Genomic DNA, 22,432 nt, shown 5'->3' with positions numbered 1-22,432 from the left:
CCTTCTATTAGATTTAGTTTTCTTTATATCTATACTTCCCCCTTTCAATTGTTTAGAAAGGATAAATAGCATTAGAATTATTTTCTTTCTCCCCCTGGTTTATTTCGCTTAGCATAATGCTCTTCAGTTCCATCCATGCTGTCGCGAAGTTCAGTAGTTCTTTTTTCCTTTCTGCTCATTAGTATTCCATTGTGTATACGTACCATAATTTTTTGATCCAATCATCTACTGATGGGCATTTAGGTTGCTTCCAACACTTGGCTATTATAAATTGTGCTGCTATGAACATTGGGGTGCATAGGTTCTTTTGTATTGGCGTTTTGGTGTTCTTAGGGTATAGTCCCAGCAGGGGAATCACTGGATCAAAAGGCAGTTCCATTTTCAGCTTTTTGAGGAAATTCCACACTGCTTTCCACAATGGCTGCACCAGTCTGCATTCCCACCAACAGTGTACTAGGGTTCCCTTTTCTCCCCAGCCTCGCCAGCACCTGTTGTTTGTTGATCTGTTTGTGATGGCCATTCTGACCGGTGTGAGGTGGTACCTCAAGGTGGTTTTGATCTGCATTTCTCTGATGGATAGTGATGCTGAGCACCCTTTCAAATGCCTCTGGGCCCTCTGTATCTCCTCCTTGGAAAAGTATCTGCCCAGGTCCTTTGCCCATTTTTTGATTGGATCATTTGTCTTCTTGGAGTGGAGTCAAGTGAGCTCTTTATATATCTTGGAGATCAAACCTCTATCTGATGTATCATTAGCGAATATATTTTCCCATATGGTTGGCTCCCTTTTCATTTTGCTGATGTTTTCTTTTGCTGTGCAGAAGCTTCTTATTTTGATGAGGTCCTACTTGTTTATTCTTTCCTTTATGTCTCTTGCTTTAAGAGACATATCAGTGAAAAAATTGCTGCGTGGGATATCTGAGAGTTTCCTGCCAATGTTCTCCTCTAGGACTTTGATGGTGTTGCGACTTATATTTAAGTCTTTTATCCATCTTGAGTTTATTTTTGTGTATGGTGTCAGCTGATGATCCAATTTCAATTTTTTGCATGTAGCCGTCCAGCTCTCCCAACACCATTTGTTGAAGAGGCTATTGTTGCTCCATTTTATGCTTCTGCCCCCTTTGTCAAACATTAGATGCCCTAGGAAACTAATACAGCCTGTATGCAAGTATGGTAATGGTATTCTTTTCCTTCCTTTGCATTTCATGGTAATAGAATTCATTTTCCTTATTTTATGACCACAAAAACTTCAAGGGGGAAGTTTCTGCAAATCAGCACCTATAAGGTATAACCTTATAGTAACAAAATAGTGGAATATTCAAAGTTCCAGAGCAGTGGAGTTTTCTGAATACCAAGAAATGCTATCTTGGTATTTGGGAACTCGGAAATTCATCTGTGTGCTTTACAATAGTCATTTCAGCTTGTAAAAGTGTCTCTAAAGATAAAGATAGGACTTTTAGGGTAACATTGATCTTATAAATTCTAAATAATCCACTCTAAGATATCAATAATTTCTGAAAATTACATAACAAAGTATCTTTGCTTATGTCTACTTATTGTGCAAAGGACGGACAATGAGTAGGCCTTCTGTGTCCCTTCATGAAGGATTTAAAAAAAGAAAAAAAAGAATTATTTTCTTTTTATAGTTACCTGTACATTGAAAGCATTTTTGAGAATATAAAGTGCAGTATATGAAAAAGAGTACTCTCACTGCAGAGGTGCAGCTCAGTAAACTTTCACAAGCTGAGTAACACCCTAAGCCAAGGCCCAGATGAAGAAACACATTTTTGTCAGCACTTCAGATGCCCCTTGTGCCCTTTTCAAGTCACCCACCACTGCAGGAAGCCTGTTTCTTTTCTAAATCTTTTAAATCCTCAGACAAGGATATGTTTGTTGGAAGGAGAGAGAGAGAGAGAGAGAGAGAGAGAGGGAGACATCAATCAGTTGTCTCATGTATGCATACTAACTGGGGATCAAAGCTGCAACCTAGCTTATATGCCCTGACCAGGGATCAAACCCACACATTTTCGGTGCACTGGATGATGCTCCAACCAACTGAGGAACATGGTCAGGGCAAGGCAGCCCGTTTCTTGACTTCAAGTATTAATTAGTTTAATCAGTTTTGTCCTTTATATAAAGGGACCATGTGAATGTACTTTTATGTCTGGCGTTTTTTCCCCCCTCAGTATTGTCCCAGGAGAGTGTGTTGAATAAAAAGAGTGTGGTATCTGGAGCCAGAGTGTATTGGGGGAGTTACTTAATTTTTCCATGCCTCAGTTTACTTATCTGTACACTGAGGGTAATAGCAGCATTTCAGTGTTGTTGTAAGGATTCAATCAATTGAAAAATGAAAAATGCTTCAGCAGGGCCTGACATGTAAAGAGCACTTAGCTCATGCTTCATGGTCTCTGTAGCCATTGGCAGTTTCCAAGCTCTTAGCTATCTGGTCATACTTTGGCTTTTACAGCAGCTTTGCAAAGGAGGGGAGCCATGGCCATCATTACCCCCAAGATTACACAGGGACTGGTAGAAAAGCCTGGGCAAGACCCCTGCACCCCTGCCTTCCCTCAACTCTGAGTTCCCTAAGCCCTCAAGATGCCCAGACTCAGTTGAGTTGCTAACTTCCAAAATCTGGAGTGGGATGAGCAGCACAGGTTTGGACAAGTAAGACCTGGGAATGATCCTGGTGGATGAAAGGTGATTCCTCTCATGGACTCTGGCGCTATTGGCAGTCACACGGTGTTCACCATTAGCTTTGGCATTATGGGGATTAAACTCATTCAGTCCTCTCTGTCATCCCTCTCTGTGTGTGGCGGTGAGCCAACCTCAAACCTGGGGTGGCCAAGCCAGCTTCAGCCACCTTTTCTTCATAAGCTATGACTAAGGGTGATTTGTGATCATTGGTGAAAAGAAAAATCACCTTCTTACGATAGATTTGCTGCCACAGAGAAGCTGTGGGTGTCGTCTGTAAAGATAAATGCAAAAGAATTTTGGGGTGTCCCTGAATCTAAGATTTGCAGAGTCTGAGATCCTAGTAATACAATTTGTTTCTAAATGTCAAGGGGTGTCTCTTTACAAAGCATTACAAAATGATGCTGTGCAATGTTACAGGATGAAGTGCATTGATGTCTGCCACTTACACTGAAATGCATAAAAAACCAGATAGCTTGATGGGTGGATGGAAGCATAGGTTTGTCGTAAAGCAAGTAGAGTAATGCTAAGTATAGAATCAAGGTGGTACCTAATTGTACAATTCTTTCAACTTTTCTGTATATTTCCAAGTCATCATAATACAATTTTTACAAAATATGATGCTATTGGCTCCTGTCTTGTACTGGAGAGAGCTGTTTCATTTGGTAGAGTTCATTGGTTCAGATTCCAAAAGTGGGCTGAATCAGCACTCAAGACTCTTGGGAGAGCGTAATGGAGCTTGACAAAGGCTTTCAGCCAAAGATCTGGGATTAAGATTTTTGTTGCAAGCAGTGGAAATTTAACTCAAACTAGTTTAAGCAAAAATGGGAATCTATTTTTAGGAGCTATGGAGCAGGCCAAGAAGAGGCAACTATGCTGGATTCAGTCTTTAAATGATATCTTTAGGACTCTGTGTTTCTCAGTCTCTTTGCTCTCCTCGTCTCTTTTTTACTTTATTGTCTTAACAGACTTTATTTATTGGGGGTAGGGAAGTTGCTAGAAATCTGAGGCTTGCCTTGTCTGTGGTAGATCATCATTACAGTCATGACTTGGTAACCACAGGAAGTTGTTTCAGACTCCCTGCAGATACCAAAGTCTGAGGAGGCGCAAGTCTTCAGTTGGTCCTCTGTATCCTTGGGTTCCACAACCAATGGTGATTGGTTGAATTCATGGATAGAGAATCTATGGATATGAAGGGCCAGCTGTATTTTCCTCCCTTCCATTGGTCCTTCACTTAGGACAAGATTACACTTCTCTCTCCCTCACGGTTATACTTTGTCATGTAACTTGCTTTGACCTTGACTCCTGTTGGATATACAGGTCTCACTGTTCCAGGAACTACTGCTCCCTCCATTTGCACCTTCAGGGACAGGGAAGCAGGGGAGCCTCACTGTGGCTAGTTTACAGGTGTTTCTCATCCCTCATCGGATTTCCCTCAACTTTGTGAATGGTCCTTTCATTAAACTCTGTTATTTTATTTGTGTGTGTCTTACCTTTCTTGTTGGGATCCTGACTGACACAGTATTCCACTGTATGAATGTACCACAATTTATTAGTCAGCCATCTAATGATAAAAACTTGTGTTATTTCCAAACTTTCACTATTAAATAAACCTGCAACAAATAAGCTTGCACATAGGTCATTTTGCACACAACTGAGTGCATCTGTAAGAAAAATTATGAGCTGTGAAACTGCTGATTCAGATTATACATTCCTTAATGATTTTGGCTGATATTGTCAAACCACACTCAGAAGCTGTACCACATTACAGCCACCTCCCCAACCCCCAGCAGTGGATGGGAGTGAGGATTGCTCCTTTGGATTAAGTTCACAGTCCTAAATGTTTGGATCACTGGGATTGGGGCTACTAAGAAGAATTCTCAAGAGAAGGACATCAGATTACTGGCTAATAAGAATAGGTGGGGAGAGAATCAAGATGGCAGTGGAGTGAGTGGAAGTCACACTGACCTCCTTCAAGGAGCAACCTGGAATTACAGCTAAATTGTGGAGAAATCACCTGGAACAAACAACTGAACAACAACAAGAGAGGATCCTTGTAACCTCAGAGACAGAGGAATCGGCTTTAGCGCAATCTAACTGGTAAAGAGTGAAGTACAGACCTGAGAAGGTGGGCGGACAGCCAATGGGTGGCAGCACCAGGAGGATATTGAAATGGCCAGTTGGTCCCCTTGAGAAGAGTGGGGTCTAAACCAAAAGCAGGGATCTCTTGTCCACAGCACCAGAGCCCAAAAAGTACACAGAAAACAGCCAGCTGTGAAAAGTGGCAGTGTTGCTCTCTGCGAGAGACAAGCGGCTGGAGATGCAAAGAGCCATTTAAAGGATCAACACATATTTTGTATTTGCAGCCACTTACCCTGGTCTCCAGAAAAGGTGGGGACAGAGTAAGCTAGAGACCCTGAGGAGAGACTGGGGAAGGAGGCTTTGGGGAGAGAACTGAGAGAGTAGCCAGTGGGATCTCAGTGCTGATTCATCCCCATGTGGTAGCAGCCATTTTGCTCAGGCAGAGACCACTCCTCCTGAGTGGCACCAACATCAGAGGGCCCAATAGCCCCACCCCAAGGTGGGATTCCACCCTGCCCTGTGCTGTCTAAGCTGCCTGCTGAGTGCAGAATGGCAGCCACAGACAGTATATCCCTGGCTAAAAGGGGCGCAGAGACATCAAGGGATAGAAGCAGAATGGGGAGCTGATGAGGCAAGGGAAAAGTTAGATCAGAGAAACAGGGTATTTGAAACACAGTGACTCAGAAAAAGCTGGGTAAGCAGGCCCCTCCTCCACAGCACCTACAGTGTGGACTCCCACGTGTATCCGTGCATGTCCATGGAGCAGTCAACACACCACCAGTTTCTATTGTAGATGTGATGGCTGAATGGGATGTGATAGAGAGAGAAAGAGATAACAGGAGAATTTGGGAAAAAGATAAGCCAAAAAGAAATGAAACAGGCAGATGCAAACAACCACAGTCTCTGGGGTGTGACTGAGAGACAGAGGAAGGGACTAAGCATGGGCCAGAGACTGCTCAAGTGCAGTCAGATGGGGGAACAGGGGTACAGCCACTGGGGCTGCAGCCGAGGGATACGTGAAGTGAGGTCAGCCAAAGGCCGGTTCTGGAAGAGGGTGGGACAATCAGGAGATGTCTACCACAGATAACGGGGTAGGGGATACTCATGGCATGGGTTGGATCGTGTTCCCCAAGTGTTCACACGTGGAAGTCCTATCCTCCAGTGCCTCACCATGTAGACTTATCTGTAAATAGGGTCATTACAGCTTCAATTAGTTGAGATGAAGTCATACAGGAGAAGGGTGGGTCCCTACTCCAATATGTCTGATGTCCCTACAAAAGGAGAAATTTGCAGTGTCACACACTGACACAGATAGTGACACAAGGCGATGTTTGTATACACCAAGATTGCCAGCAAACCACCAGAAGCTTGATTTCTGACTTGTAGTGTCCAGAACTGAGACAACAGATTTCTGTTGTTTGAGCCACTTGGTTGTACTCAGTTCCAGCAGCCCTAGCCAACTAATAGACCTAGCGCAGTGCTGGGAGCCGTAACTCAGGAGGTCCCCAGATTTCCCTCCTCCATCATCCCCTTGGGGCTGATGCAAGAAGGTCTGGGAGCCGCTGATGGTGATGATTAAAGAGGATAAAGCACCTGAGAACTGCTGTTTGTCTGACCCACTTGGGCTTCCTCCTGCTCATCCTCCGGACATTGCTTGTCAGCCATGCAGCCAAGCACTTCGTGAGAAATATTCTGGGTGTCCATGTGGAGAATCTGTTGACGTCATTGACAGAGGTGAGGGATAAGGGAGGAGACTCTGGGTACCTGCTCTTCTCCAATTTTCTTCAGGCTGACAGGGCAGTAGGAGGAGAGTAAGTGAGGGACTCAGGACTGAGTTCTGATCTCAGAAAGGGGGATGATGGAGGGGAGATGCAATGGGTATATCCTGAAAACTTGGATCATAGCCCACCTCTGCTACCAATGCTTTGTGTGAAAATTCAGACCAAAAAATAGACAAAAATTCCTGCCCTCATGGAGCTTACATTCTAGTGGATTGTGGAGTTTAGGATTCTAAAGTATCATCGTTCTAAAATCTATTAGATCTAAGGGTAAAATTTTCCATGATTCTATCTGTTATCCAAAGAAATACTGATGATGAGTCTATGATTCTAAGGTTCACTAACTCTCTCACCTATGATGTCTACTGTGCAGGATCCCAGGGACCATGAGGAAGAGAGAGACAATCTAAACAAGAGCTATCCCTGAGTCTCCTGAGCCTATGTCTTTCAGGTCAGCCATTTGGGAACCATGGGGAATTCCTTGCTGTCCAGAGGCTGAACCATAGGGGTGGTCAGAACAGCTCTGGGACTTTCTCCCCTAGTTCTCCCTGTGCCGTGCACAAAAAACCTTGAGGCACCTACTGAACAACTTAGAGGTACCAACCATGGTCAGATGTGGAGAGTGGAAAGGAGGTAGAAATATGGAAAGATGGAAACAGAGGGAGAGGTCAGAGAGAGAGAGAGAGAGAGACAGAGAATAAGAGAAAGAAGGAGGGAGGAAATATGAACAAAAGAGACAGAGGGAGGGAGAGGGTGGATGAGAAGGAGAAAGAGAGATCTTCCTTATTACAGACTGCATCTTTTATTCTGTTCAGGTAATTAATTGATTACACTGATTTTTTTCCTTAAAGTATATCTGTATTCATGGGGGTCAGGGTATTCATTTTGATGTTCTTTTTATAGGTTGCTGGATTCAATTAGTTTCTATTTTGTTGAGTTTTTGTGTCAACATTCATGAGATATATTGGACTGTAGTTTCTTTATAATGTCTTTGTCTGGTTTTGATATCAAAGTAATATTATCTGTGATGTTCTATCTCTTCTCTTACACCCTGAAAGAGTTTATGTACAATTAGTAATAGTTCTTTGTTGAATGTCTTGCATAAATGACCAGTGAAGCTACCTGAGTCTAGAAATTACTTTTGAGAAGGATTTTTAAGTTAAGTTCTATTTCTCTAATAGATATTTAGTTAAAGATCCATATTGCTTCCTATCTTGACTGGTGTGGTTCAGTGGGTTGGGTGTTGCCCTGCAGACCAAAAGGTTGCCGATTGGATTCCTGGTAGGGGCACATGCCTGGGCTGTGGGCCAGGTTCCTGGTTGGGGGCATTGCAAGAGGCAACCAAGTGATGTTTCCCTCTCTCTCTTTCTCTCTCCCTGCCCCTGTCTCTAAAAATAAATAAATAATTAATTAATTTTTAAAAATGTATATTTATTCTTGAATGAGCTTTGGCTTGATCACTGAGTTTGTGCTTTTCAAGGAATTTGTGTATTCCATCTAGCTCTCGAATTGTTTATAGTATATTCTCTAACTATGTTTTTAGTATCTGTAGGATCTACAGTGACAAACCATGTTTCATTTCTGAATGAAATGGGCTCTATCTCCCTTCTCTTTTTTATCAGCTATAAGTTAGTAGCTTATAATTTTTTTCTTTTTAAAGACTAATTTTTTGCCCTTGTTAATTCTCTCTAGTATTTGTTTTCCTTTGTTTGTTTGTTTGTTTGTTTTTGATTTCTACTCTTCAACATTTTCTTTCTTTGGGTTTAATCTGTTCTTCTTTTTTCTGAATTACTATGATGAAGTTACTGACTTTAGACCTTTGCTTTTTCTAATATAAGCAATTGAAACTATAAATTTCCCTGTAAGCATTATATTAGCAGCCCTAGATAAGTTTGGATATGTGTATTTTCATTAATATTTACTTCAAAATATTTTTAAATTTTCTTTGTTTCCATTTATGATTCATGGATTATATAGAAGTGTGTTGGTTAATTTTTTAACATTTAGTATTTTCCTAGATATCTTAATGTAGTTGACTACTAATTTAATTCTGTTTGATCACAAACATACTCTGCCTGATTTTAGTCCTAATTTATTGAGATTTGTTTTACAACCTAGCTTATGATCTATCTTAGTGAATATACCATGTGCACATAAAAAATATTTAGGTGAATATAGTTTATGGTGTTTATGGACTTTATACGATCTTTTGTCTAGTTGTTGTATCAATTACTAAAACATGGATATTAAAATCTCCAGCTATAATTATGACATTGTCTATTTCTCCTCTCATTTCTATCAATTTTTTCTCATGTATTTTGAGACAGCATTGTTAGGCACATACATATTTATGATTATTAAGTCTTCCTGATAACTTTCCCTTTTTACTGTTATAAAATATTCCTCTTTATGTTTGGCCATACTCTGTTTTTATTCTGTTGACATAGCCACTCCCATTTTCTCATGCTTCCCATTTGTATGGTGTATCACTCCACCCATTCACTTTCAGCCCTCCTGGGTGTGCATGTTTGGAGAGTCTCTTGTAGACATCATACAGCAGGGACAGCTTCTTAATACTTTCTGATTATCTTTGATTTTTTATTTTGAGTGTTTAGGCCATTAACGTTTAATGCAGTTAATGATACAGCTGCATTCAAGGTTCCTAAGTAATTACTTTTTTCTGTTTGAACCTCTATTATTAATTGTTCTTCTTCCTTACTTGCTTTCTTTTGATGATTTTAAGTTTTATACACATAAAACTTAAATGCATAAAATTACATTTTAATTTGTCAACTGCATTTTAGCTATACACTTCTTTGCTTTGTTTTTCAGTGGTTCTCTTGGGATTACAATAAAGAGCTTTAATTTTTTTCCAACCTACTTAGAGTTAATGTCACACCAGTCTGGGTTCATAGAGTATTTCTTTCAGCATGTTAAAGATGACTTTTCACTGTCTTCTGACCTCTCTGTTTTCTAATGAGAAAGACACAGACATTCAAATCATAATAAACTCTATCATTTACAAAAATTTTTATTTATTTATTTATTTATAGAGAGATGGGAAGGGAGGGAGAAAGAAAGAGAAACATCAGTATTTGAGAGATATATTAATTGGTTGCCTCTTGCACCTCTCCAGCCAAGGACTGGGCCCGCAACCCAGGCATGTGCCCTGACTGGGAATCGAACTGGCAAGCTTTTGGTTCACAGGCCAGCACTCAATCCACTGAGCCACACCAGCCAGGGCATAAACTCTATCTTTAGTAAATCATTTTTTTCCTCTTTCTGCTTTCAAGATTGTTCTCTTTCTCTTTGGTTTTCTGAAGTTTGACCATAACGTGCTACATGTGAGTTTCTTTATCTTGTTTGGTGTCTGCTAAACTTCTTATATCCATACGTGTATGTCTTTCAACAAATTTGGGGAAACTATGCAGTTATTTCTTCAAATATTTTTCTCTCCTATATCTCTCTCCTCTGCCTCTGAGATTTCCATTATATATGTTAGTATGCTTAATGGTCTTTCACAGCTCTCTGAGGCTCTGTCCCCTTTTCTTTGTTCTTTTTTAAAAATTTATTTATTAGATTGGATAATCTGTATTGATCTGTCTTCAAGTTTATTTATACTTCTTTCTTGCCATCATGAATCTGTTTTTGAGTCCCTCTACTAAAATTATTTCAGCCCTGACCAGTGTGGCTCAGTTAGTAGGGCCTCACTCTGCAAAGTGAATGGTTGCTGGTTCCATCCCCAGTCAGCACATGCCTGGGTTGTGGGTTCGGTCTCTGGTCAGGGCACATATGAGAGGCAGCCAACTGATGTTTCTCTCTCACATCATTGTTTCTCTCGCTCTTTCCCTCCCTTTCCCTCTTTCTAAAACAAACAAACAAACAAACAAATAAACAAACAATCTTTTAAAAATTTATATCAGTTACTGTTCTTTTTAATGCAAAAAAAATTTTTTATATTTTTTTATTTGTTGACTTGAGAGAGAGAGAGAGAGAGAGAGAAAGTAACTGACTGGGGATTGAACCCGAAACTTTGGCACCTGGCTAGGGTCTTATAATTTCTTTTTCTTTTTTTTTAAGATTTTATTATTTATTTATTTGTTTGTTTGTTTGTTTAGAGAGAGGGAGAAAAAGTGGGAGAGAAATATCAATGTGTGGTTGCATTTTGCACACCTCCTGCTGGGGACCTGGCCTGCAACCCAAGCATGTGCCCTACACTGGGAATTGAACTTGCAACCCTTTGGTTCACAGGCCTGTGCTCAATTCACTGAGCCACATCAGCTAGGGCTAATTTCTATGTCTATTGATATTATCTAGTTAAGGAGTAATTATCTAAATACTTTCCTTTCATTCTTTAAACATAAACATTTCTTTTTTTCTTTCACTAGCTAATTTGAAGCCTTTGCCTGCTGTCCAACATCTGGATCCCTCACAGACCATTTATATTCCTGATTTGTTAGTCTTGATAAATTTCAAATTTTCTATTAATACACTATATTTAAAGTGTCTTAATGAGTTTTTATGGCACCTCTAGGCCAAGAGAAATACATATGAGTTCCACTTCTTAAGTAGTTAGGTTCAAATAACTTAATAATTAATTATGCTCTAACAAGTTAATGGCTATTTGGGAAAAAGATACATATGCTAAATAAAAAATATTTTGATCTTCTGGCCAAGAAGGAAGCGTAGGTAGGTACACTTCACTTCGTCACACAACCAAAAGAAAGATAACAACCAATTTAAAAACAAAAAAACAACCGGAACTGCCAGAAAGTAAAACTGTATGGAAGTCTGACAACCAAGAAGTAAAAGAAGAAACCTTCACTCAGACTGGTAGGAGGGGTGGAGATGGGCAGCTGGGGTGGAGATGACTCACAGCAAGGTGGGGGCTGGCGGTTCAGGTGGGCAAGGAAGTGGCAGAACAGGAGGTTGCACATTCACATGCAGATAAGCCGGGAGGAACAGCTGGGGAGTGAGACAGAACATGCAACGCAGTGTTACAGCCAGGAAAAGAATGCCTGAGAACCTCTGGCTGTGAAAACCTGTTGGGGTTCTGGGGATGGGAGGACCTGCCAGTCTCACAGGAAAGTCTTTTGGAGGGACCTACCTTGGGATCCTAAAACATACCTCAGCCCACCCACCCAGGAATCAGCACCAGTGCAGCACCTCAAAGGGCTCAATTCACCCATGGGAAGCGGGAGAAGTGACTGAAAGGGGAGAGTGAGCCAAGCAAGTGTCATTATTCCCTCATGGACCCCTCTCCCACATACAGCACCACAACACAGTGAAGCAGGTTGCCCTACCCTGGTGAATACCTAAGGCTCTGCCCCTTACAATGTAACAGGTGTGCTGAGACAAAGAATGTGGCCCAAATGAAAGAACAGATGAAACTCTAGAAAAAGAACTAAACAAGGAGATAGCCAATTTATCAGATGCTGAATTCAAAACACTGGTAATCAGGATGATTGCAGAAATGATTGAGTATGGTCACAAAAAGAAGAAGTGAAGGCTATGCAAAGTGAAATAAAGAAAGACATACAGGAAACCAATAGTGAAGGGAAGGGAACTGAGACTCAAATTAATGATTTGAAACAGAAGGAAGAAATAAATATTCAACCAGAACAGAAAGAAGAAACAAGAATTCAAAAAAATGAGGAGAGGCTTAGGAACCTCTGGGACAACTTTAAATGTTCCAACATCCAAATCATAGGGGTGCCAGAAGAAAAAAGAGCAAGAAATTGAAAGTTTATTTGAAAATAGCAATAAAGAAAAATTTCCCCCATCTGGCAAAGGAAATAGACTTCTAGGAAGTCCAGGAAGCTCAGAGTTCCAAAGAAGTTGGATCCAAGGAGGAACACGTCAAGGCACATCATAATTAAATTACCCAAGGTTAGAGATAAAGAGAGAATCTTAAAAGCAGCAAGAGAAAAGGAGACAGTTACCCACAAAAGAGTTCCCATAAGACTCTCGGCTGATTTCTCAAAAGAAGCCTTACAGGCAAGAAGGGGCTGGCAAGAAGTATTCAAAGTCATGAAAGGCAAGGACCTACATCCTACATTACTATATCCAGCAAACCTATCATTTAGAATAGAAGGGCAAATAAAGTGCTCCCCAGATAAGGTCAAGTTAAAGGAGTTCATCATCACCAAGCTCTTATTATATGAAATGTTAAAGGGACTTACCTAAGAAAAAGAAGAAGATCAAAATTATGAATAGTAGAAGGACAACAAACTCATAACTATCAACAACTGAACCTAAAAAAAACCAAAGGAAACAATTAGAACAGGAACAGAATCACAGAAATGGAGATCACATGGAGGGTTATCAGTGGGAAGGGGCAGGAGGGACAATGGGGAAAAAGGTCCAGGAATAAGAAGCATAAATGGTAGGTACAAAATAGACAGGGGGAGGTTAAGAATAGTATAGGAAATGGAGAAGCCAAAGAGCTTATATGTACAACCCTTGGACATGAACTAAGGAGAGGGATACTGGAGGGAGTGGGGGTGCAGGGTGGAAGGGAATATAGGGGAGAAAAAAATGGGACAATTGTAATAGCATAACCAATAAAATATACTTACAATGTTTTATTTCATTTTTAAATAATTATGATTATTTACTAATGGAATGTGTTCGTGCATTTGGCACTGCACAACTTCTCATTTCTTGTCCCACGATTATTTTCTTGTGACACTTGCTTTTGATCAGAGCAATCCCTGAAAACCCAGGTTTACAAATGTATGAGGACATCAAAAAAGCTTTTTTCTCAATCTGTTGTTGAAACTGTGAACTACTCCAGTTTGTAGTCTGGGGGAGTCTAACATATGTTTAGCACCATTGTGTTTCCCTCAAGTAATTAAGATACCCTGCAGCAACCATGTGGGTTTGCTGTAACACACCAGTGCTCCTTGGCTTTAGAGTCGTAGATAGAGTATCTATGTTAATTTTCTGTGTTTGATCATTGTATTATGATTATATTAAAATTCATATTTGTAGAATAAGAATCTGAAATCATTAACTCTGTAACTCTTAGCATGAAGGACATTTTACATTTTAGAATCAGGGATTATTTTTCACTCATATTTAGGGACCATGTTAAAAGGTCCCTCAGAATTGCAGGTGTCTATTTTAAAAAGCTGGTATTTCCACCCTGGCTGGTGTGGCTCAGTGGACTGAGTGCTGGCCTGCAATCCAAAAGGTTGCTGATTAGATTCCCAGTCAGGGCCATGCCTTGGTTGTGGGCCAGGTCCCCTGTAGGGGGCAACCAATCCATGTCTCTCTTACACAATGATGTTTCTCTCCCTCTTTTTTCCTCCCTTCCCCTCTCTCTAAAAAAAATAAAGTCTTTTAAAAAAAAACCTGTTTTTTCTTCCCAGTGCTGTCAAAAGTCCTTCCCACCCACTTCTTATGGGGAAGGAAGTGGCTGGATTCAATTTGGTTCTGTAAACTCAGGGCTCATCACAGAGGAAGGCTATTCAATTCACTGACTACTAGGCCTCTGCCCGGCAGGAACAGGATAGGAAGAGGAAGGGGTAATTAATCCCTGTAACCCTAGAGTGAAAAGAGAAAGCAGGTGTGATCATAGACTTCAGCAGAGGTGCTGAAAGGAATCATCTTCTAGCCACCAATGTCTCTGCCCTTTTTTGTCCAAACTGTTGCACATATCCAGCTCTAAACCTTTGAAGGGTGACTCCCCACTTAACAGAAATCCCAACTCATGATGTTAGTTGGAAGCCTAAGCACCTCTGAGAGGCCTGGTTGGGGAAGGAAGAGGAGCTGGGCTCTAGCCCAGCACCAGTCACAGCACCCTGTATAATCCAAGTTCCCACTCTGGCCACCGTTTTCCCTTCTGTGAAATGGGGATAATGATGACCTCTGCCTCTTCACTCAAAACTTTTAGGTCAAAATTGAGACCAGATTCAAAGGGCTTGGAGAACAGTTTACATGTTCTGAGGACTTCCTGCCCTAAGTGCTTTGTGCCTTGGAATTCATTTAATCCTTATAGTACCAAAAGGAAGTTGTTATTATTACCCGAATTTTACAGATGAATAACATGAGACAAAAAGTGGTTAAGTAACTTTCCTGAGTCACACAGGCAGTCTGGCTGCAGAACGCTTGCTCTTGTCTATCATGCTGCAGGGGATACAATGTCAAAACTGCATATATGTCCCATCAACCCAGGCTCCTTCAAGGTGAGCCCTTTGACCTGAGACTCCAACACCAATCCTAATCTGCACCTACCCTAATAATGACAATCAAATAATAATAATGATCAAAAATCATTGAGTGACCATTTTTTTCTTACACATGTAATAATAATGATAAGGGTAACATTAACTGAGCATGTCATAGATACGAAACCATTTTTCTTCTGTGATGTCACTGTGTCTTCACAACAAACTTGAGTGGAGTGGGCAGTATCAGTGGTGCACTGGGGAGTGTCTAACAGCTGGCTTTTGGTGGGGAGGGGAAAGGCGCTGATTTACAGCATTTGCCTCTTTCAGCTGTATAAACACTCCCACCACAGCTGATTTCAAACTAACGACATGAAATCAGTAAAGGGCAGAGTTCAGACATGCAGTGGCGCTTGTGAATCAGTACTAGCCAGCTCCACACCCCTGGTTTATGTGCATTTTATAAAGAGAAAAATTAAGGCTCCAAGAGGAAATTATTGTTCAAATTCACAGAACAAGTAAATGCTGAATGGGATATTTGACCCCAAGCAGTCTGTATGCAAAACCATGGATCTATATAAGACAATGATTAATGTCTGTCTAGGCTTGGTTCCTTCTGAGACCAGAGATCGTTCATAAACAAACCTGTCCTCCAAGAATCCCCTGGGAGGAGGAATCAAGGACTCCAGGGGTCATCCGTTTGCCTGCCCCTCCATGGTATATGTTGCTACTCCTGCTCAGTCCCCCCAACACAACACTTCTGCCATCTCAGAAACTCCCCACCCAAATTTGGTAAAATTCAAGCTTTTCCCTATACCTTGAAACAATGGCACCTTGGCACATTATCCTCACCCTGCCTGACTGGAAAACTGCCCCACCACATTCTCCCAGCTCCTGACACTTCCATTTCCTTCTGTCACTACCAACTGTGTGATTTTTTTCCCTCAATCAGAACATTAGCTGGTTGCTGTTATTTACAGGTGGTATGACCAAAAATTTTATATCTGAATCACCTGAATCTTCAATAGTTACAGCTTATTTGTGGTTATAATTTTCCACTAACATTTCCTTGTTGCACTGCGTGGCTGGCTATAGGGGACACGTTGCCAAGGGAGAGTACCGCAGAGAGCGCAGTGCTCCCTGAAACCTGAGGGAAACCGTCTGGGGCCAGCTGAGGTGGGAGCAGGGCTCTGAAACCCGCAGATCCCGTCCAGGGGTCGTCACGGTTGAGAGGGACAAACACAAATGCACAAACACTTCTGTTTGCCGGGAGAGCAGATGGGGGCACTTCTACCAGAGAAGGCTGTGTCGCATTCCCCTGATGGGAAAGGCCCCGTTGCCCCTTCTACCAAGGCTCTTAATGAAAATCTTATCAGTGGGGTATAACAGGAAAGCATATGTATATTCATTACATTTGCAAGATAAGTTTCACAGAGAATAGATACCTTTAGGAAAACAAGTGACAGGAAATCAGTGATTTACATGGGTCTGAGAGGGAACAAGAATCAACCATAGAGACTATCAATAAGGGGGAAGTAGACTTAAAGGTGTCTTAAAGATATAGGGTAAAAGGTGTAAAAAAAGCAAATGTCGACAAGGAAAGGGATGTAAATAATGTGAATGTCCTTTGCAGCTTGAGCTGACCAGAGATTTGAGGGAGGAACAGAACACACTCTATAGAATTTATTTTCAGGCCTGATTATCCGGGATCCGCCAGATCTGATTTAAGGCTGGCCCTTCTCCCCCGCACCGCACCGCCCCCACATTGTTTCAAGCCTGAGCCAGGTGGGGGAAAGAACCACCAAGAGATGAGGAGACTGTTTCTCGGCTGCAATGAGGACTCTGGCCATGTCCAAGCCAAGCCGAGGGATGTGGGGGCCTTTTTGCCCCTACTCCGTGTCCCCCAATTTCTCATCTGCTGCCAAAATCAGGCCAACGCCCGTCTTAGGTTGAAAACCTCAGTGCGAGGTCCCTTACCCGTCATGGGCTAATTGACCAGCCATGGCAAAGCAGAGATAGCTTGCCACACATTGAATATATAAACAGTAATGAAAACTGATGAGCAATAAAAAAGGTTTTAAGTAAATTTATGATTTTGTGTGGGGCTGCGTTCATAGCCATCCTGGGCCACATGCGGCCCATGGGCTGCAGTTTGGACACCCCTGGTACATTAAACCCTTTGCAGGATGGAGAGGGTAGCTTGGCCAGCGGGGGACAGGCCAAGTCTCCGCAGGAGCCTGTTTCTCCAAAGCTTCCTGATTATCTCGAGCCTTGGGACCCTCCAGCGTGTCGGCAGGGTTGCAGCTTCTGAAACCGGGCCGGGTGTTTCCCAACATTTCCTATTGAACATGGAAGGTCTAAGAGGTACCCAGAGACTTGCATAAGTGATAGATATATTTCTTCATGCCCCACTACTTATCAACAATCCAATTTGTCCTTCCCAGTCAGTATCACCCGCCACACCTAACAGTGTTTCTTTGACCAATTGTATAGTAGGATGAGAAACCCAAAATGTCAAGGTACAATCTGAAAGTAAATCTTTCAATTGAACCAACACAGTGTTTCATGTTGAAAGCTTTCCTTCTTTCAGAAGTAAGGCTTCCTCCTTACTTTGAGAAGTAAGACCTCTGAAACTGCAGAGCTTAAAGTTGCAAGAAAGAAAACACAAATCTACAAAGGCAACATGCCCAACTCCACCACTGATTCTTGAATCCTACAGGAAAAATAGAACCACCTATCAGTCACTTATTCAAAGAATCTACTGAATTCTATAGGACAGAACAGGATTCTTCAGGGTGTGATCTTCCAATTGACATAGCAACTAAGTCTTTAAAGGTTTTAGAAGGTTATTTTACCATTCCATCACACTAACTCCTTCTGCATAATGAGACACATTATAAAACCAGTGAATTCCATGGGCAAAAGCTCATTTTCACACTTTTTGTTGTAAAATGAGTTCCTTGATTGAAAGCAATATTTAAGTATAATGTAATTTTCAATAATGCCTTCTTTAGGCACTGGATGTCCTTGGATGTCAATGCTGACAGACACATTATGGGCAAGAAAGATAAATCCATGTGCCAAGTATGTGTCTTTTTCAGTAAGGAAAAATAGCTACCCTCTCCATCCTGCAAAGGGTTTAATGTACCAGGGGTGTCCAAACTGCAGCCCATGGGCCGCATGTGGCCCAGGATGGCTATGAACGCAGCCCCACACAAAATCATAAATTTACTTAAACCTTTTTTATTGTTCATCAGTTTTAATTACTCTTTGTATATTTAATGTGTGGCCCAAGACAACTCTTCTTCTTCCAGTGTGGCCCAGCAATGCCAAAATGTTGGACACCCCGAATCAATCTTTCACTAAATTGCTTGCTGGTACCCCTTGAAGAACGATACTATATCAGAGGCTCAGTGTTGGTCTTTGCTGGTAGCAAGTTAGGCTCTCAGCTTTGGAAGTAGTAGGATTAGCCTCACTGAGGTTAAATCTAAGTTATTCATCTCACACATAAACTTACTCCTGACACTATTTGTCTATGGGCCTATTATGGAAGAATTTAGCTGGCTGGGGCAGAAGCTGAGTAAGATCACAGTATGGATCACCTGTGCATCTGATAATTGAGTGCTAACTCTGCATTAATTGTGCTTTATTGGTCATTCATATCAGGAAAAAATCTTTGTATTCTATGGCAATTCTGAGAGGTCTATTCAAACCAAGATCTCTGTGGACCACATTATACAAAAGTTTAAATGTTGGCATAGCTCTGAAAATTGGAATGGAGGAAAAAAAAGTATTTGCCATGTCCATAGTACATTCATCCCAGTTTCCTGGAGCTATATTGATTTGCATCACTAAAATACCACATCTGAAACATATGTTGGGTTGAAATCACTGCTTTATTAAGTTTATAATAATCTAGCTTTTTTCCCAAGTAGTCTTCTCTTCTACACAGGCCAAAAAGGGATATGATATTTCACACCTTTGATGGTAGTACAGCATGTTGTGTACAACTGGCAGAAGCCTCATACATCTCATGTTTACTATGTCTCTTGATCGCATCAATTTCTTTTGTGCTTGATTTAATGTTATGTTGTTTTGTACAGTGACATGCTGTTCAGGGTCACAGCCTAGGAGCAGTGGGCTGTGCCATAGAGCCTATATGTACAGTGGGCTAAACCAGCGATTTTCAATCTTTTTCATCTCATGGCTCACATAAACTAATTACTAAAATTCCACAGCATGCCAAAAAATATATATATTTTGCTAATCTGATAAGGATAGGTATAATTTTGATTCATTCACTCTGGATGGCTGTTGTTGTGTTGGCTGTTGTCATTTTTTTTTTTATTTGACAATCTAAGGGAAAAGAGGTCAGTGCCCCTGACTAAATAGTCAGGCATTACACATTTTAAATTTTTTTGCCGCACACCCATTGAAAATCACTGGGCTAGACTATCTAGGTTTGTGTGAGTGCCCTCTATGTTATTTTCACAACAAAATTGCCTAATGATGCATTTCTCAGAACATATCCCCATCATTAAGTGGCATAGGACTAAATTACTATTTTTATTCTCATTTTGCAAGTGAGGACATTTAGTCTCAGAGTCATTGAGTGCCATACCCACAAATCACAGCTAAGTCCGGGCCAGTGTATCTCAGTTGGTTGGGCATCATCCCACAAACCAAAAGGTTGCTGGTTCAATTCCAGGTCAGGGTATATGCCTGAGTTTCAGGTTTGGTCCCCAGTCAAGGCACTTAACAAAATGCTGTCAACCAATGTACAGAAGGCATTTAACTTATGTTTCTCTCTTGCATCAATGTTTCTCTCCTTCTCCTTTTCCCTCTCTTCCTCTGTCTCTAAAATAAAAATATCTTTAAGTTTAAAAATTTTTTAAAACTGCATAGCTAAAGAGTAGCAGTGCTCAGACTCAAACCGTATCTGTTGGACTCTATCCTGCCTATTCTACAAGTAGGCCAAAAAAAAAAAAAAAAAAAAAAAAGTCAACAGTGAGGTAATTAAACCACCAGAGCCCTGTGTGTTTCATAATACACTGAGTTCCAAACATTTTCATTACAGCTTGGGTTGCAGTTTTAGTTGCTTTCCACAGGCCAGACATAGGGATGGGGGGTATCAGGAAACCCCAAAATCCAAAAACCAAAAGTCTTGTTTCATGACAAACACATTAATATCAAGTGCCCATTGACTGTAACTATTCACATGCACTGTCTTTTGGGAGGAGGCTGAAAACCTTTGACGACCTTCCACATATGGCATAAAGATTCACATAATTTTTAAACAACAGTCTCAGTACGAAAAATTTGAAATATGGTAGTCATTATACATTGAATTTAAACTGTCTTAAAAATAAAAGTGTCCTAATATGAAACTTCAAAAATTTCTTTTAATTCTTATGACCAGAGTTTCCAAGATATGTAATAAATACAATCACATACCTCATTTAGTCAATTAATTACTCAAGATACCCACCTATTCTCTTTTTTTCAGAATTTTGTACTGCTATTAATTCATTTTTTCCAATATATTATTTTATAATTTTTTTAATTTTTAAAACATGTTTATTCTATTACAGTTGTCTCAGTTTTTCCCCCTTTTGCACCCCTCCACCCATTCCAGCCCCAGAGTCAATTCCCACTCTGTTGTCCATGTCCATGGGTCATTCATACATTTTCTTTGTCTAGTCCTTTCCCTTTCTTTCCACCATTGTCCTCTTTCCCCATCCCCTCTGGTCACTTTCAGTCTGCTCCACATTTCCATGCCTGTGGTTTATTTTTTCATTAGTTGATTTTTGTTGAATAGAGTCCACTTATCTTAATAGGCGAGATCATATGATATTTGTCTTTCATCAACTGGCTTATTTAACTTAGCTTAATATTCTCCAGTTCCATCCATGTTGTCATAAAAGGTAGGAGTTGTTACTTTCTTACTTTCTTAAGTGCAGTTTGTTTTTTAAATGTCAAAGTTAATTATAAAATATTAAAAAATTTAGAATTCAAGATGGCAGAGGAGAGTGGAAGTCACACTGACTTCCTCCCAGGACCAACCTGGAATTATAACTAAATTGTGGAGAAATCACCTGGAACAAACAACTGAACAATAGTGAGAGAGGGGCCTTGTGACCTTGGAGACAGAAGAATCGGCTTTAGCGCAATCTAACTGGTAAGGAGTGTGGTACAGACCTGAGAAGGCGGGTGGGGCGCCCACGGGCGGCAGCACTAGGAGGATATTGTAATGGCCAGATGGATCCCCCTGAGAAGAATGGGGTCTAAACCAAATGCAGGGATCTCTAGCCCACAACACCAGAGCCCAAAAAGTACACAGAAAACAGCCAGCTACAAAAAGCGGCAGGGTTGTTCTCTGCCAGAGACAGGCAGCTGGAGATGAAAAGAGCCGTTTAAAGAGTCAATGCATATTTTGTATTCACAGCCACTTACCCTGGTCTCCAGCAAAGGCGGGGCAGGGTAGGCTGGTGACCCTGAGAAGAGACTGGGGAGGGAGTCTTTGGGAAGAGAACTGAGAGAGTAGCTGGTGGGATCTCAGTGCTGACTCATTCCCCATGGAGCAGCAGCCATTTTGCTCAGGCAGAAACCACCTCTCCTGAGCAGCACCAAAGTCAGATGACCCAATAGCCCCACACCCAGGTGGGATTCCACCCTGCCCTGTGCTGTCTAAGCAGTCTTCTGAGTGCAGAGTGGCAGCCACAGACAGTTGATCCCTGGCTAAAGGTGCAGAGACCTCTGGCGACACTTGAGGAGAGACTGGGGATGGAGGCTTTGGGGAGAGAATGGAGAGAATAGCTGATGGGATCCCAGTGTGGACTCCTCCCCCATACAGCAGCAGTGTGAGAGGACCCAATAACTCCTCCCCCAGGAGGGACTCCGCCCATACCCTGAGCTGTCTAAGGCTGCCTGCTGAGTGCAGAGTGACTAGATTAACAGCTGAAGGAGACAGCCACAAACAGTAGATTACTGGACGTCTCGAACAGACTGCCTAAGGTCAGACAGCATCAACGTCTGACAATATCAGAGGCAGATCCAGAAAGTAAAAACAGCGGTCTCCAACCATAGAAGTTCACACCACAAAGTCAGGAAATCAAGACGGATCAACCTAAGAAGCAGAAGCAAAAGAGAAGAGTTTCACAAATAATGGGAAGAAAAAGAAATATGCCCCACTCGAAGGGAAAGGAGAAATCCCCAGAAAGAGAACTAAATGAAATAGAGGCAAGTCAACTATCAGATATTGAGTTCCAAACAACAGTTCTAAACAAGCTCAATGAGCTCAGTGAGCTCAGAGAGAATTACCAAAAACTATAGGGAAACTATGAGGAACTTACTGCAAACTATATTAGCATGAAAAAGGACAGAGAAACTATCAGTAAGAGGCAAGAGGAAATAAAGAATACAACTTCTGAATTGAAGAACACAGTAGAAGAAATCAAAAGCAGGTTAGATGAAGCCGAGGACCGAATCAGCGAGCTGGAGGACAAGGTAGAAAAAAGCTCCCAGAAAGAGCAAGAAAATGAAAAAAGACTCAAAAAGTATGAAGAGGCATGGAGGGAAATGCAGGACAACCTGAAACATAATAATATCCATATAATAAGGATAGCAAAAGCAGAAGAGGATGAGGAAGGGATAGAAAACCTGTTTGAAAAAGTCATGATGCAAAACTTCCCTAAATGGAGGAGAGAAAAAGTC

Source organism: Pteronotus mesoamericanus, unplaced genomic scaffold, assembly GCF_021234165.1.
Source record: "Pteronotus mesoamericanus isolate MK-2021 breed Mesoamerican mustached bat unplaced genomic scaffold, CSHL_Meso_final contig_639, whole genome shotgun sequence".
Taxonomy (NCBI): Eukaryota; Metazoa; Chordata; class Mammalia; order Chiroptera; family Mormoopidae; genus Pteronotus; species Pteronotus mesoamericanus.
The sequence above is the reverse complement of the archived record's forward strand: the minus strand, read 5'-3'. Positions refer to the sequence as shown.